At 43.4% G+C, this 18,389-nt stretch overlaps 1 long non-coding RNA gene across 1 annotated transcript in view; it reads right to left on the bottom strand.

Annotated features, from left to right (window-relative positions):
- Positions 1 to 18,389, bottom strand: part of LOC138569882 (uncharacterized) — a 145,961-nt gene that overhangs the window by 51,201 nt on the left and 76,371 nt on the right. Inside the window, exons 2-3 of the long non-coding RNA XR_011303348.1 lie at positions 16,913 to 16,999; positions 11,227 to 11,311 (exon numbers count right to left, since the gene is read on the bottom strand). This is a non-coding gene — a long non-coding RNA (uncharacterized lncRNA). The remainder of the gene's footprint in view (positions 1 to 11,226; positions 11,312 to 16,912; positions 17,000 to 18,389) is intronic.

Here is an 18,389-nt window from a genome sequence, read left to right on the forward strand (position 1 = left end):
AAAATTTAAGCCAGGAGCAATTTTACCCCAAGCAAAACAGTACCCCATGTCTCGAGAAGCTGATGAAGGTATATTTCAGACTATTTCAACACTGATGAATCAGGGGAATCTGGTGCCATCAGAGTCATCGTGCATTGCCACGGTGTACCCTATTAAAACATATAAAGTGGGGTCGTGGAGATTTATCCAGGATTTGAGACCACTTAACCACATTGTAGACGGCGAGTTTCCTTTAGTTCCTTATCTTGCGACAACCTTGTGCAGTATCCCAGTAGAAGCTCAATTATTCACGGTGATCGATTTGAAAAATGTGTTTTTCTCAATCCTGTTGCACAAGGACTCACAAGACTTGACTTCCTTTACGTTTTGCCGAAAATACTAAAACATACTCATTTGCCTCAAGGGTACTGTGAGCCGCCATCGATCTTTAACAAAGTCCTACAGATGGACCTAGGCAATATCGATCTTAAGAGTTCGGTGAAACAGTACATAGATGACCTATTGATTTGCAGTAAAACAGAATATGAGTGTAGGCAGGACTCTATCCACTGATGACTATTTTAGCGGTCAAAGTATATACGATGGACAAGGAGAAATTACAGTATTGTGAAGAAGAGGTGTTATACTTGGTCAGTTAATTTCACATGAAGGAAAGAAAGCAACACCTGAAAGGGCTGAAGCAATTATGAAAACACCAAAGCCGAACACAGTGAGAAAAATGAAGGAGTTTCTCGGTTTGTGTAATTATGTTAGAGCGTGGGTGTTTGATTATAGCACGTACACAAGGCCACTTTTACAAGCATTAAGGAAAGCACAAGTTGGTAAAATAAAAATACAATGGACCGAAGAAATGGAGGAAGGATTTGAGGAGTTGAAAAAAGCAATTTGTACAGCCACTGTTTTAGGGATTCCCAATTCTGGCAAGGAATTGTATTTGTTTTCAAACACAAATGGGACAGACATGACAGCAGTACTTACACAAAGAACCACATTAGAGTATACACCTATGGCATATTACAGTGGAATTGTAGACCCAGTTTTGAGAGGACACTTCCCTTGCGAACAATCTTTGGCAGCTGCCGTGTTTGCAATTGAGAGGTCCACCAGTATTGTCATGGGCTGTTCATTGATCCTTTACATGGAGCATGCTCTATTTGCCATTCTAGATAAACTGTCATCGCCATTGGCCCAGAAACCCAGATCCCGCACCATCAGGGAATGAGAGCACGGAGTAACACTACCTTTTATTGTCCCTTGGAGACAATACAGCATGGAGGGCCGAGCTGGACTTAATCCTGGCGCCTATGTCGCCAGGCTCATGATTAAATGTGCACTAGCACATTTTTATTTGGTGCAAGTACTTTGTTTTCCCTGCAGGGGCCTGCAGGTGCATTCGGTCGGGCGTGGCTGCTGGGGAGTGTCAGACTGCACATGTAAGCATCCCTTAGGAGTGGCAGAGTGGGGCTAGCGAGTCAAGGCTAATGGGCGTGGCCAGAGCTAGGCTATATGAGCCTGCTCAGCTCTCAGGCAAGCGCTTCATGTTATTCTGCTACTGCAGCATAACGCTCACCGCTGTCTAAGCGCATCTTACCTTATTTCCAGCAGCAGCCTGAGTGCATCTTACCTTTCTACCAGCTACCAGCCTGAGCGCATCTTACCTTGCTACCAGCTACCAGCCTGAGCGCATCTTACCTTGTTTCCAGCTACCAGCCGCTGCACTTACCTTGGAATCTGCTTTCTTCGGCACGCATCATCAATGACTCTGGCATTCATCATCCATTTCCAGACCTCCAGAAAGCAGCGCTCCAGCTCGACATCGTGACACCAAGAACAATCCATCTGAAAAGAATTTGCTAAGACATTACGTTTAAGGTCGCGCTTTGACAAATCCTTGCGCTTAACCTTAAATCAACACCCACCTTCTGTCAGAGCATTGTGGACTCCATTTTCTTCCCATTTGGCCTCGCTTCATGCACCTCAACTACCGCTCGGCCTCATTTCATCTGTTGGGATAAAGTGAAGGAAAGACATTATTAAAAGATATGGACTATAATCAAGAATCAACATCACAATATTTTAAAAGCCATAAGACACTTATCTTCAGGGGTGGTTCAGCCGCAGCTGGTCTGGGCTGCCACGCACATGGGCCAGTGAAGGAACTTGGTCCATCAAAAGTGCCCCTGCATTGAGAAGCAGGACGGAGAGCTCGTCATCATCAATCAACAGGTGAGACTATATAGGTCGGCACATGCTCACCACATTCTGGGAAGAAGGGTTCGAGAGAGACAGCAGTCATATATTCGCATTCTGACGATCTCTCATGTCCATGCAGGAGCAGTGTCAACAATCAGCGAAGCCCACAGCATATGAGCAGGGGAAGAAGTCTGACAAGGAGAATCCACTTCCAGGGGGGGCTGCAACCATGCCCCTACGTCCCCGCAGAGACCAGATGAGCGTAACAGAAACCTAAGGGCACATTAACATCCCAAAGAGCTTCAGCTTGTGAGGTAATGGATTCTAATCCAACAATTAATGTTGCAAGTCTTAAAACAGTGAGCCCAGCCACATTCAAAGCTGAGCCAGTAGAAGGAGGTGATCATGTGCGTGACTGTGCTAGTTATGTTGAATTCTATGATGATATACCCCGTGTGAAAGAGAATGCTTTGGCGGGTGGGGATATTCTTTTTATTGATGGTTCTTCGAAAATTGATCTGACTAGTGAGGAAAGGCTTTCAGTAGCTGCAGTAGTAAGACACAGATTAAATGGAGAATTCGAGGCGGTGGCGAGTGCAAGGTTACGTCTCACTTTTCAGCACAAGCAGCAGAATGAGTAGCGCTTATTGTAGCGCTTAAGAAACATGAAGGGCAGGAAGTGACAGTGTGCAGTGACTCTGCCTATGTGATGTCAACCATGCATGCAGGATTGTCATGTTGGAAAGAGGACGGGCTATCTCCGTGCAGACGGCTCTCCAGTGCAACATGCATCCTTATTGGATAGACTCATTAAGGCACTACAACTCCCAGTGGCCCTAGCAGTCATAATATGCCCAGCTCATACTAAACTAACAGACTTTCTCTCTTGCGTGAAGGAAGAAGCCCCAGACATGGAATCAAAAAGGGTTGCATATTGGCCAGAAATTTCAAGTTTTGACACTGAGGATATTAAAGAGAATCCGATTACAACCATGTTAGTACAGGAGAGATTTAATACACTGTCGATAACTCAAATAATAGAGATTCAGGGAAGAGCACCACAGCAAGAGCAAGAACTGTGGAAGCGAAGGGGGTGTTCTTTATCCCCCTCAGAAGCTTTATGGAAACAGAAAAGCACTGAAAAGCCAGTGATGCCAGTAACTTTATTAAAAGTTGCGCTTGAACAGCTGCATTACCTCGCGCATTTAACTAGAGAAAGTCTTGCTGCCAATATTGCAGAAGACTTGTTCATTCCTAATTTGTTGGAACACATTGCACTGTTTATGGTGAATTACATTGTGTGTCAAAAGTTTACTGCTTGGCATACATTGAGAAGGATTAGAGGAGTAATACCTTGACCAAATGATCTGTTTCAGCATTTAAATATTGACAATGTTGATATGCTGCAGACATGTAATGGATATAAGTATCTATTAATGGTGGTGTGCCCCTTCTGTAGGTGGATTGAAGTGGCTCTGTCTGCACACCCTGATGCCACTTGTGCCACAAAGTTTTTAGTATGCTAAGTTTTCCTGAGGTGGGGTGTGTGCGAAGTATTAGGATCCAATAATGGGCCACATTTTGTCAATGAGCTATTCAAACAAATAGGGCTTTTATTGAGTATAAAGCACACGTTCTCTTCTGCATATAACCCAGAAGCAAACGGGACATGTGAGAGACTCAACAGCCTCCTCAAAGAGAGGATTGCCAAGATTAAATTGACTTTGAAAAAGGGATGGCTGTATTGCCTTCCGCAGGCTTTATATGCTCTTTGGAATCAGCCAGGTTCAGCCCACCACCTCACCCCGCACAAGCTGGTAACAGGGCTTTGAATGAGAGCACCCCTTACACCTCCGTCTAGCATTAGGATTGAAGCCCTGAGTATAGCCAAAACGTTAGGTGATGGGATGCATGATTATTTGACATGTATGACTACCAGTATTTCTTTCCTTTCAGATCAAGTCAAACATCGGGGGGAAGGTCTAGGAACACAGAAGAAGATAATTTGGCAACCAATCTGAGTGAACCATTACCACCACCTAAGTTATATGTTGGGGACCTGATTTTAATTAAAAACTTCACCCGGAAGTGGCACAAGCCTCAATTTAATGGCCTATTCCTTGTTGAGGAAGTTTTCCCTTCTGCTGTTAAGGTTTCGGGTAGACAAGCTTGGCTGCATCTGAATGATGTGAAGATTTATAAAGACAAGACACTCCCTCCCAATGTTGCTGATGCAGAAGCAAGACACGAATATGAATTTCCACGTGTGCAGACCCGATCGATGACTAAGAAAAAAGACGATAAGACAACAAGTGACTAACATGTACTTTATTTGGACAGGAATTCAATAGACACTTTTAGAAATATTTAAAAGCAGTGAATGATGCATCAGAATTATGCATAAACGTCAGTTCTTGATCAGAAATTGGAAGAGAGATCAATATCCAGATTTGTTTTGTGGAGAATATCTGTTTTAAGTGATAAAAATACATGATACCTGCCAATAGTGACCGTGATCAGCTTGTGGTAGCTGTCATTGTGTTCATATGTCTTTGTGTACATACGTCAATCTAACCCTTCTCTTGTTAGAAGACATGTTAATATTCACACTTTTTTGCAGGATCCTAAAAACGGTGATAAGAAGACTCCTTTTTGCTATAATTGAACAGTTGTACAGTTGCAAATGTAAAAGAAACTCAATGATTGTATTAAAAATGATTAATGAAGAAGACGACATGATTATAGAGAGAGCACAAGTACAGAAAGCTGTCGGATGGCATGAGAAATGGTTGTCCAGATTTCTATGCATAGTATATATTTGCATGAGTTTCTCGTTATAATTGTGTTCCTTATTTTCCATAGTCTCTAATATCTTAATGGTTCTGCTGAAGAAAGAATTCCTATGATTCCGCCCACTATGAGTATGAATGATGACAATGTCCTTGATCTCTAAGGGTATGTTAGGAGACATAAAATAGATTCAGAGAAGATAATGAAGGGATAAATACCTATCTAGATAATTCAGCTCACCTGGGGAATAATATGTGGTATCAACACATGAGAAAGGTGGGGGAAAGAGCATCTGATGAGAGTTGGTATGTCTGCTGTCTCATCCCCTATGCCATGAATATAGTAACGACTTTAATTTTGAAGGAGGTATCAGAATACGATGCGAAAGGCCTCAGCCATCTTGCAGCATGTACGACTCAAGGACAGTTCCAAGGAGCCTGGATGAAAAGACAAAATGCTTGTTTTTCCTGCTGGAGGACAGGACAAGGTGATCGTTGAAGAAATGAAAATAATGAATTGTCCTGATCGGATGGAAATAGCAGGATCGCCTGTATGTTGGGAACTAACACAACTATTGATCTATGGACGAGTATGGATGGATGGGAAGAAGGACTGATGTCCTGTGCAGCTCATCTGCTGAAAATGGAATACGTTCAAGAAGTGCAGAGAGTGAATGATTGATGCTTACAGTCATGGGCCAAGCACTCCAAGTTACTGACAAGCACAGCCGTTGTAATTCCATTGGTTAATGTGACAATATGTTTCCGAAGCCATGGAAAGAACCTTTAGGCATATAATAAAGGATGCAAAACCACAATTGACGCTCCTGGAATGAGCAAAGAGACAGCTGTCCTTATGGATCAATATTGGGCTTGTGGATCTAAAGCCTATATGAAGTTGCCCAAAAATTGAAGCAGAGTGTGTTCTCTGGTGCTCATCCATGTTCCAGCATTGATGAATCCTCAGAGCGATTTAAATATTGGTGAATTTCCAAAAGTGGATGACCATTTGAGAAAAAGATCACTTGAACTTCGACAATCAAAAAGAAACAATTATTTCTCAGCCAAATCAATAACTGCGTATGAACCTCGCTTTCAAGTCACTATTCTGCCGAAGTTCAGCTGAAAAACAGCCATTCAGCTTTGGCAGAATAGTTTCTGCCGTAGTGACTCGAAGCCGAAGTCCACTTTCTATGATTAGCTGTCTTGTCCCTGTTTGGGAGATGACAGCCAATCATAGAAAGTATGGCAGTGTCTAGGCTGCAGAAGCCAAATAAGCTGTTTGCTTATTGGCTACTGCAGCCTGACAACAAAGGAAGCAGCCTCTGCAGGCGTTGAAATAGGAAGTGAGAGAATAGAACAGTTCTTCCCTTTCCTCACTTCCTATGCCAACGATGGACCAGAAGACACCAGCACCCAGAGAGACCACTACCCAGGTATGTTCCTAAGTCCCTCCCCCTCCCTTCAACACGTTAAGGCCACTGGGGGTTTCCTGCACCCCTGTGGCCTCACCAAAATGTACAATATTTCTGTCAGGCCACTGGTGCAAATCCGGTAGCACAACCTTCTTTGTATTATTTGGGGGCTGCTCCACTCTCCCGGAGTGGCCCCCAGACTCACTAGGCTGCCGGGGCACTTTGCCCACCCCAGTGGCCTTGAAATGTGTTAAGCCCCCCCCAACACAGGATCAAAGTCATCAATCCTTGCAAATAAGGCATGTGCTCGCTTCAGGGTTTTTACTATCATCCTAAAAGTCTTCTGTCCACTTTATGCTATCCCAAAGACTCACAGGTTTCTGCAAGAGGGCTGACAACTGGCATGATACTATGCAACAGGCGCTTAGCATGGCATTATTGACATATTCATGAAATTTCACTTTGATGGCACTCAGCATTGTTAACCTTTTTTTCATTTCAATACGATGCTTCAAATAATTGGTACAAAGTGTGCCGCCATTGCTCTTTTATTTTGTTTTCATTGGAGCAGGTTTGAGCTGGCAGAAGAGTGAGTCCTGTCTGCAGGACCTCAGAATCTAGAAAGCATATTTTACCTGTCTTTCGTATCACTCATCTGTGTCTCTTCGCTGACAAGAGGGGTTGCTGCACTTTGCAGTCTCCCGGGTTTTAAAGTCTTGGTTCAGGCATTTGCCTTATTGCCCAACCCAAAAAAAATGGCTCAATGTTGCAAATGGCTATTCATTCCTTTTCTGACACTGTTTGTCTAGTACCGTAGGGGGTGTTTTTGCTTCAAACATGATGCAGTAGAAATTGTGCATTTTAAAGAATATTCATTCAGCAACACTGTTCAAAACGATTAGCCGCATAGCGAAGTAACTCATCAAACTGGCCCGCCACAATTCCCCTAAAAGTGCCCAACTATGACACCAGAAAACTGGTCCATACTAGCTTTTTCTGACACAGTTTGAATAGTACCCAATGGGGTGTTTTTAGATGAAATGTGATGCAATAGAAATTGAGATTTGTGAAGGAGTGATTTGCAAGGTGGGGAGGGTGCGGCAGGGGACAGCATTGGCCTCTGGTCAGTGCTGGGGGCTTGCTGTGCTTGGGGTCTGGCATAGGAGTATAAGGGTGGGTGCATTAGTTGCTAAGTAAACATTGATGCACCCTTCTCTCAGCCGCTCACACTTAACATAATCCTTTATTTTTAGTCATACAGCTGCTAAGACTCAGCACCAACCAAGGAAGCTCACCTCCGAGACGGCTTGCCATTCCACCCGGATGCAAATCACTGCTTGGTGCCTACAATCCTGGTGAGAAACCTTCCCCTTACATGTTACTCTTATTAGTGAGTGACATAAGAGTAAAGTAAGTTTCCAGATCTGTTTTGTATTTATTTTTTCTTTTTAATAAGCTTACAGAGATATGTGTCCAATTAATAAACATTAATACCCATGCAATAGAATGCCTCCTTAGTTTATCCATTGAAATGTAGTTTATTATGCCCTAGAACATGTTTGCCTAAAAAAACAACTATTCAGCTCACTATTCGGCTCCGGTCGAATAGCTAGACCAACTATTCGGTATTCGGCCGAATAGTAAATTAACTATTCGGTACACCCCTAGTATGAAACCATTCCTGAGGAGCACAAGTTGTTCAACAAGACTGCTATGATTATGACAGCTATATTTCTGCCTGGAATTCAAACAGTGGTGAATGCCAAATAGATGCATATCATCAACTGGGAGCTTCTGCAGACAATCAACGCTACCATAAAAGGATGCAACACCATTAAAGAAGAGCTGAGGGCCATACGATTGATGACCATCTAGAACAGATATGTCCTTTATATGATCACAGCGATGGAAGGAGGAGTTTACACCAAAATTGGGCCATCAAGTTGCACATGCATACCTTCTCACGATGGCCAGAATGGGACTATGTCATAGGCCATATCGATGTTGACAGACCTGCATACCAAGATGGAAGAAGAGACAGATGACATTGAAGATGACAGTTGGTTTACCTCCTTGTTTTCTTGGATTCCTCAGTGGTTGGGGAATCTTTTCAAGGTTCTTGGAGTAATACTGCTGCTAGTAATGTTTGTATTCTGTATAGTCAGGATGGTGATTGCGCAATGCAAGAAAACAGAAAAGAAGGTGGTAGGAATGAAGATCATGATTGATGGAAAGGAGCTATACATAAAGGCTAGGAGCTATACATAAAGGCTAGAATCGTAGCACCTGAGGGTACAACATTTCTGTATCGAAAGAATCATAAAAGGTACGTGGGACGATGGGTTTATTGTAACCCGAATGGACAATGTAACTATATGACCTGGAGTGTAGATGAACATGCGCGCACCACAGGAAGTACCCAGAAGTGCCCCTTTGCCCGTGTCTCTGCTCTTCTTGCTGTCATCTGCGTATTTTGGACCAGTGAGTCACCTTGAGACTCACATAACGATTGCAGACGTTGTTCTGAAGTGCTTTTGCATGCAGCATCCAATCCACGCCCATTTTGGAGGCACGGCTTCAAAAATAGACTTTTGCGCGCACCAGCACGCGCGCACCACAGGAAGTACTCGGAAGAGCCCCTTTGCCGTGTCTCTGCTCTTCTTGCTGTCGGCTGTGGATTTCGGACCAGTGAGTCACCTTGAGACTCACATAAAGAATACGGACGGTATAATGGACTTGGCCACAGTAATGGATTAGGTTGTCCTTATAGTGGAAGTTGACACTGATTCTATTTATTTAATTTTATTTATAGTTGTTATGAGGTGCCTTTGCGTGCGGCAACCAGGCCACGCCCATTTTGGAGGCAAGGCTTCAAAAATAGACTTTCGCGCGCACCAGCGCGCGCGCGCCACTGGAAGTACCCGGAAGTGCACCTTTGCGGCAAGGAGTCTCGGTCAACTTCTCTTTTGTTAATTGGAAAATCTTTAGCATTAAATGGTGGTTCAAACCCTTAAAACTGATATGCCCACCAGACTTACACCTCTGTCACTGAACGAGAGCCCCGTTCGCCTTTCACAGGCCAAGGAATCATGAATACTCTACACCTGTTGGAGGGAAAGGCAATGGGCGTGGGTTCGCAAATGCAGATATCTGCGTGTTTTGTAAAGGCTCTCTATCAGCCATAGAGCCAGAAAAACAATGGTTGAGACATCGGCACACAGTGTAATAGTGGTTGAGAGTGGTAAGCAATCTAATTTCAATCATGTCTGTGTTCCCTTACAATGTTTCTTGCCGGTGTCCATCACGTCGGATGGCTCTGTACCTATGCGGTCTCTGCAATTGAATAACATGTCCTTAACAGATACAGCCATTTTAGATGCTTTGGAAACTACAGCTAAAAAATCAGCAATTGTTCCATGGCATGCTCAACCTATAAGTGATGTTGCCATTATAGATTTGGATCCTAATGACTCTGTGTTTTCAGATAAGTGATAAGTGTTTATCTGATAATCTTTCATGTTCACCGGTTATGTTTTCCGAGGTTTCACATAACACTATTAAGACTGTGTGATAAAAATGGAGCAGATTCTACAACAAGGACACCAGCTGGCTCAGGCTCGGTTAATACGAGGCAGAAGGACCATATGAAGGGTTAATTGAATCTATCTGATTGAAGGGAGTAATTGACAGGTCATTGGGCCAATCACAGAGAAGCTTTGATGGAAAGGAAGCTTTCTGACAACAATTGTCTCTTCTTTGTTTTTGTTTTTCGGTTGCCAGGAGACAGAGGAGGAGGATTTGAAGAGCGACGGTTTGATCTGGGCTTATTGATTTAGACGAGAAGCTGAGGGGAGTTGTGCCGTTGCAGAGTTAACTACAAGTTGTTGAAATTAATATTATATGCAATCGTTTGAAATCGCTATTCAGTTCTTTCATTGTAAGGGCGAGAAAAGCTGAAGAGAGGGAGAGTCCGCGCAAAACTGAACAGCTGATCTGCTGAGGAGAGTAGCTGAGGACGGAGCTCGTACAGGCGGAGGCCGCGCTGGGCCAAGCAGCTGATCATCCATTGAGAAGCTCGAGGGGGGGAGTTTCTGTCATCGGAGGCCGTGGAGTCGAACAGCTGATCCACCACCGGGAACGCCGAAGGAAGGAGGCGCTGTCATCGAGAGCCGCGAAGTTGAGCAGCTGATATACCGCCAAGAGCGCCGAGGGGAGGAGTTTCGGTCAGCGGAGGCTGCGCTGAGGCGAAGCGCTGAAGGCGAGAAGAGACGTGAGGGACAGAGTTGAAGCCGGGCAGAGCCACACAGAAGCAAACAGCTGTCACCGGTAAGAGAGAGAATAGGGGTATATTTTAGGCTGCCACGAGCCGAAACGAAGTGGAGCAGCTAACTCGAATTGACGAGTCGAGTCGCTATATAAATGAACAATGGGGAAGCATTGATACCAGATGAGACGAAGGTACAGGATGGGGAGTGAATACAAAATAGAATATCAAGAACAAAGATAACAATCTACCTCACATGTAATCCCCGAAAATGTTGATACAGATGGGAGTATATCTGAGGATCTGGGCTATATTCTCTTAAAGACTTTAAGGGATAAAGAGAGACTTGTTCATTTAAATACAATAGTGAACTCATGAAAGACTAAAGAGTATGTTTTCACTAGCCTCTAAAGACAGACACCCTTATTTCAAGTAAGAGAAGGAGCAATTTACAAAGACTGTAAGATACCATGGAAAAGTGAAACTGAACGTATGAAAGGAGAAAGACCCAAACAGTATTATAGTCTTTAAAGAAAGGAAGAAACGAAGATTAACAAAGACTTACCTAAAGTCTTCTGACCCGCTTAGCTAGAAGACTTCTGTCCTCACATACATACATCAAGAGACCACCTGTATCCTTTTTTTTGTTTCTGAAAGAAAAGACAGAAAAAAATTAGAAAAGTTATAAGTTGATAATAAAAGTTACCTTGGGAACAAGTTAATATTCAATCTCCATCTAACTGTGTTTATTTACAACTATTGTGCACAAACATCACAATTTGGTGTCAGAAGTGGGATTTAAAGCCGAACACCATGGAGGAACTCATTAAAACGCTAAGTGAGGGGCAACAATTACTTCAACATGCGTTACAGTTACAGAACCAACAATCCCAAGCCGATAGGCAAGCATTTCAACAGGCCATACAACTACAACAAGCTCAATTAATGGAGGCGACCACCGTACGACGACATTCCCATGTTCCAGCATCAGTCTTACAAAAGTACGCAGTGGGAGAGGACCCAGCTCACTTCTTTGTGAACTTCGAAAGAGTGGCTAGGAACGCTCAATGGCCAAACGATAGCTGGTGCCACTACTTAGCACCCCTCATGACAGGTGAGATGCAGACTGCTTACCAAGCAGACAATCCAGCTGGCGAAACACCTTATACAGATATGAAACGAGAAGTACTGGAACGCTTGGGACATGATGAAGAAGCATATGGGATAAAGTTTAGAGAGGTCAAGCTACAAGCCGAAGAGACACTGAGGCAGTTGTTTTATAGAGTTAAAGAGTTAGGAGAGAAATGGCTGCAGTCTAACTCCAGTACTGCTCATGAGATGTCAGAGAAAATTGTTATGCAACAGTTTGTTGAAGCCCTACCCTTACCAATGCAACGTTGGGTCCGCCAACATCACCGACCCAGCCTGGTTGAAGCTGTTAACATCGCTTCAGCCTATCAAAAGGCCGGACAAGGCAGGACCATGTCATATGCGATAAACAACAAACCAACCTCAACACCCAGTTGGAATAACCCTTCTCTCAGAACAACCACTGCTACAAGATGGCCGAACTCGATGTTACGTAAGCCGGAGAGGGAGGCTCCTAGAGGGAGACCAACGAGTGAGAGCCCTGTAGGCATCAGGCCCTCTAATATGGTACCAAAAGGCATACAATGCTTTGACTGTGGTGAGTGGGGACACTTAGCAAGAATGTGTCCCAAAAGAGCTAAAGCTAAACCTATGGACGTGGGAAACATGGAGGTTCCCAGAGAAGGAGAATATCAAGAAGTAACAGCAATGCCAAAAACATCGTATTCGTATATCTGCAAAGCAGAAGTTGATGGGAAACCTACAAGAGCCATGGTAGATACCGGCAGTTTGCAAACAGTAGTAAGTACAGAACTTGTGGGGAATACTGGGGACCCGAATACACTAATTCCCATCCGTTGTGTCCATGGCGATGTCAAAGCTTACCCTACCAAAGAGATTAGTTTAAAGGTAGCCGGGGAACAGATGGAGGTAAGGGCCGCCCTCATGCCAGTATTATCAGAACCTCTGCTGATTGGTTCCGATGTTCCTAATTTTTCACGGATCATAAAGAAGATAGAAGAAAGATGGTTATGAAATGCCCCTTCCGCCCAGGAGACGATTGCAGAGCCGTCAAATAAAGAAAGGAAAGTGAAATCTGAGTTAAGAAAGTTAAAGAAAGTTTGGGACGAGAAAAATGTTTGCCCAATTGCAATTGACTGGAAAATTGATGAAGGGGGAGATAGTTTCAGAATGGCACAAGAAATAGATCCATTATTAGGAAATGCTAGGGCTGCAGTTCACTCAGTGGTATCGGGAAATGGTCCCACTTTTGTTCAAGAAAAAAGATTATACTATCGAATTAGCAAGGATGCCACTGGAGCTATTCTGAAACAGTTTTTAGTTCCCAAGAAATATTATCAAACCGTGTTGGAAGTGGCCCATCTGCAAATTGGTGAAGGTCATTTAGGAACAGAGAAGACCACACAGAAAATCCTTCCTAGGTTTTATTGGCCAGGTCTCTATGCTCAGGTGGCTCGTTTCTGCCAAGCCTGTCCAGAATGCCAGAAGAAAAATAAAGCCAATGTGAGGAAAGCCCCTTTGCAGCCGATGCCAGTCGTGTTGGAACCTTTTCATCGGATTGGGTTAGATATTGTTGGCCCCTTGGAGCCCTCATCCAGAGGTCATAAATATATTTTAGTGATTGTCGACTATGCTACAAGGTATCCGGAGGCCTTTCCTCTTAGGTCTACTAGTGCCCAAAGTATATGTGATGCCTTGATACCCTTTATTAGCCGAGTGGGAATACCGAAGGAGTTTGTTACTGACAGAGGATCCAACTTTATGTCATCGGTGATGGAACAAGTATGTACGATTCTATAAATGAAGCATTTAAAAACCGCTGTCTATCATCCTCAAACTGATGGCCTTGTAGAGAGGTACAATCAAACCATAAAACAAATGTTACGTAAAACAGGAGAGCCGGGAGGAAAGAATTGGGACAGGTTGTTACCATTGATACTCCTTACCTTAAGGAATACCCCACAGTCATCGACAGGGTTTTCACCCTTTGAACTTCTGTTTGGAAGATCAGTGAGAACGCTACTCGATGTTTTGAAGGAAAACTGGGAAGAGGAGCCGAGTCAAGAGATCTCCCTTACTGAATATGCTTGCCAACTTAAAGAGAGGGTAGAAAAGTTACAGAACATTGCCAAAGAAAACCTGTTACAAGCGCAAACCAAACAGGAATACTATTATAATCGAAACACTCAATTGAGAACATTTAACAAGGGAGATAAAGTGTTGGTCTTACTCCCGACGTCTGAGAACAAAATGCCAGCCGCTTGGAGAGGTCCATTTGAGGTTGAAGAGGTCCTAGGTCCACTAACCTACAAGGTGAGACAAAATGACAGAAGATTCCCAACACAGACATATCATGTGAATCTACTGAAGAAATGGGTAGAACCTATAGCGACGGTGGCAGTGATTAATACAAAGGAGGTATCTTTCGAACCTTTTCCTTGGTTAAAAGAAGATCTAGGACTGGAAGCGTTAAACGTAAATCAAGATCTATCTGTGTTACAGAAGAAAGAACTCCTCGATTTGGTAAGGAGATTTGCAAATACTTTTTCCTCCTTACCGGGGAGAACGAACATGGTGTGCCATCGTATTGTAACTCAGCCAGGAGAAGTAGTAAGAATTAGACCCTATAGAATTCCAGAGACAAAACTCCAATCTATCAACAAGGAGATTAAAGAAATGCTGGAGATTGGCGTAATAGAACCCTCTCATAGCGAATGGTCATCACCCGTAGTAATGGTGCCGAAGCCTGATGGAACAGTTCATTTTTGCATGGACTTTAGGAAATTGAATGAGATTTCCAAGTTCGACGCTTATCCTATGCCACGAATAGAAGATTTACTAGGCAAGCTAGGTAAAGCTAAGTTTCTAACAACTATAGATTTAACAAAAGGATATTGGCAAATACCGTTACTCCCAGAGGACAAAGAAAAAACAGCTTTTGCTACACCATCGGGATTGTTTCAATTTACAGTCTTACCTTTTGGGTTACATGGGGCACCGGCAACCTTTCAAAGGCTCATGAGTTCAATTCTTAGAGGACATGAAGACTATGTAGGAGCATACCTTGACGATATTATTGTCTTCAGTCAGACTTGACACGATCATTTAACCCATTTGGGAAATGTACTTCGACTATTACAAGAATCTGGTCTACACATAAATCCAAAGAAAACTTTCATGGCTAATTTCTACACTAGATATTTAGGATACTTTGTAGGACAAGGGGTGATTAAACCACAAGAAGACAAGTTGAAAGCCATAAAAGACTTACAATTTCCTACAAACCTTCGACAAGTGCGAGCCTTTCTTGGTTTTATTGGGTACTATAGAAGGTTCATCCCCCATTTTAGCAACACCTCTGACAGATCTGTTGAAAAACACGTCCAGCACAAAGAAGGACTGGTATACAACAGAGACAATGAATGCATTTAATAACCTAAAGAATGCTTTATCTGAAAAAGCCGTTTTAAAAAGTCCAGATTTCTCAGCTCCGTTCTTCCTACACACAGATGCGTCTGGAACAGGTCTTGGAGCGGTATTATTCCAGGGGCAAGATGAATCAGAAAGACCAGTACTTTTCATAAGCAGGAAACTCTTACCGCATGAACAACACTATGCTATGATTGAAAAGGAATGTCTTGCAGTGAAATGGGCCATAGAGAGATTACGCTACTACTTATTAGGAAGAGAGTTTACACTGGTGACAGATCATGCACCTCTTTTATGGTTGGCAGGTAACAAAGATACTAATCCCCGAGTACTTAGATGGTTTTTATCACTACAACCTTTTACGGTCAAGACAGTTCATCGCCCAGGAAAATTAATGGCCCAGGCAGATTTCCTATCCCGGAACAATTCCCTTCCCAAGCGTAAGGGACTAGAGGGGAAGGTATGTGATAAAAATGGAGCAGATTCTACAACAAGGACACCAGCTGGCTCAGGCTCGGTTAATACGAGGCAGAAGGACCATATGAAGGGTTAATTGAATCTATCTGATTGAAGGGAGTAATTGACAGGTCATTGGGCCAATCACAGAGAAGCTTTGATGGAAAGGAAGCTTTCTGACAACAATTGTCTCTTCTTTGTTTTTGTTTTTCGGTTGCCAGGAGACAGAGGAGGAGGATTTGAAGAGTGACGGTTTGATCTGGGCTTATTGATTTAGACGAGAAGCTGAGGGGAGTTGTGCCATTGCACAGAGTTAACTACAAGTTGTTGAAATGAATATTATATGCGATCGTTTGAAATCGCTATTCAGTTCTTTCATTGTAAGGGCGAGAAAAGCTGAAGAGAGGGAGAGTCCGCGCAAAACTGAACAGCTGATCTGCCGAGGACAGTAGCTGAGGACGGAGCTCGTACAGGCGGAGGCCGCGCTGGGCCGAGCAGCTGATCATCCATTGAGAAGCCCGAGGGGAGGAGTTTCTGTCATCGGAGGCCGTGGAGTCGAACAGTTGATCCACCACCGGGAACGCCGAAGGAAGGAGGCGCTGTCATCAAGAGCCGCGAAGTCGAGCAGCTGATATACCGCCGAGAGCGCCGAGGGGAGGAGTTTCGGTCAGCGGAGGCCGCGCTGAGGCGAAGCGCTGAAGGCGAGAAGAGATGTGAGGGACAGAGTTGAGGCCGGGCGGAGCCACACAGAAGCAAACAGCTGTCACCGGTAAGAGAGAGAATAGGGGTATATTTTAGGCTGCCACGAGCCGAAGCAAATTGACGAGTCGAGTCGCTATATAAATGAACACTGGGGAAGCATTGATACCAGATGAGACGATGGTACAGGATGGGGAGTGAATACAAAATAGAATAGGAAGAACAAAGGTAACAATCTACCTCACGTGTAATCCCCGAAAATGTTGATACAGATGGGAGTATATCTGAGGATCTGGGCTATATTCTCTTAAAGACTTTAAGGGATAAAGAGAGACTTGTTCATTTAAATACAATAGTGAACTCATGAAAGACTAAAGACTATGTTTTCACTAGCCGCTAAAGACAGACACCCTTATTTCAAGTAAGAGAAGGAGCAATTTACAAAGACTGTAAGATACCATGGAAAAGAAGTGAAACTGAACATATGATAGGAGAAAGACCCACACAGTATTATAGTCTTTAAAGAAAGGAAGAAGCGAAGATTAACAAAGACTTACCTGAAGTCTTCTGACCCGCTTAGCTAGAAGACTTCTGTCCTCACAAGAAGATACATCAAGAAACCACCTGTATCCTTTTTTTTGTTTCTGAAAGAAAACACAGAAAAAAATTAGAAAAGTTATAAGTTGATAATAAAAGTTATCTTGGGAACAAGTTAATATTCAATCTCCATCTAACTGTGTTTATTTACAACTATTGAGCACAAACATCACAGACTGTTAGCGTGCCAATGCATTCACAGTCAAACAGCCCTCGTATTCATCCACACAGTACCAATACATCCCTGCACGTTCGCAACATTGATGCACAGGTTGATGTAACATTATTGGCGATGAACTCTGCTCTTCAAGCTCTGGGTAATTTATATAATGTACTTGATCGTAGCTTCTTGGCTCAGGAGGAAACATTAAATAAAATCTTGTCTTTACAAATGGAGGGGGTTAATATGGATAGGCAATTTCTCATGCCAATTGCGCAACCCATTCCCCCCAAAACCATTGTGACTTCTGTTGCCTGTCAAACAAATTGGAATCATGCTTTGCAGTTACATCCTTGTTCAACTACTGTAAGTTCAAATGGTGCATCTGTGGGAGCTCTCCCTTGTATCAATTCAATCATTTATGATAGTTCAATTGAGTTTCCTCCATCATCTTGGGATCATATTCCGAGCCCCTAGGATGCTTTGCCGGATACTTTGTTAAACCGTGCCAAAGGAATTTACTCAATTTTTGCTCCATCCAAGGATATGCATAAACCCCTAGAGGGCCAGTTGACTTCTAAAAATCCACAAATTAGAATGATTGGTGGAAACAACAATGAATCAAAACGCCAGAAAAATCAACCTGCACCTAACCATGTGGGGAAGGTGGTGGCCAAACAATTTTTCAAACCATTTCCCTACCCAGCAAAAATAAAGCCATAGCCTCTCAATCCATTAGGAATAAATATATGCTTCAAAACCAGGCAAAGCTAAAAAATTGTCTCACAGAGTTTTGCCCAGCGCAGGCCTTAATATATCCCCCTTTAGGTGACCTAGTGAGAGAGCTCTCACACCCAGTGCTTGTGGAATCTGTCCCTTTGAATGGCATTCAGGCTTGTTAAAAAAAGGGAACTGTTCCAGATAAGGGTTTTGGAGGGGAACCGATTATTGATGAGATGAAGCACAGAACTGAAATTCGGAGGGCGGGTGATGCATATATGGCCGGCCATGTACCCCCTCATTTAGAAATATGTGCAAATCCTACTCCTCTGACTTCGGATGGAAGCTCAGTCTGTAAGTTACATGATGGAAGTCCCCATGTAAACAAGGAGCCTGATGCTTGCTCCTTCTCTCCAGGTACAACATTTTCTGAAAACTTGACCCTCGGTGCATGGGTGAATCATGTTGGTAGCAAGGAAGGCGCTCTTGCTACTTCTCTGCTTCCACCTGATGCACAATCTGCTTCGTGCTTCAAGCCAAAGTCCCTTAATTCTCCA

The sequence above is a fragment of the Ambystoma mexicanum genome, chromosome 2q (genome assembly GCF_040938575.1).
Source record: "Ambystoma mexicanum isolate Mex_15411 chromosome 2q, UKY_AmexF1_1, whole genome shotgun sequence".
Lineage (NCBI taxonomy): Eukaryota > Metazoa > Chordata > Amphibia > Caudata > Ambystomatidae > Ambystoma > Ambystoma mexicanum.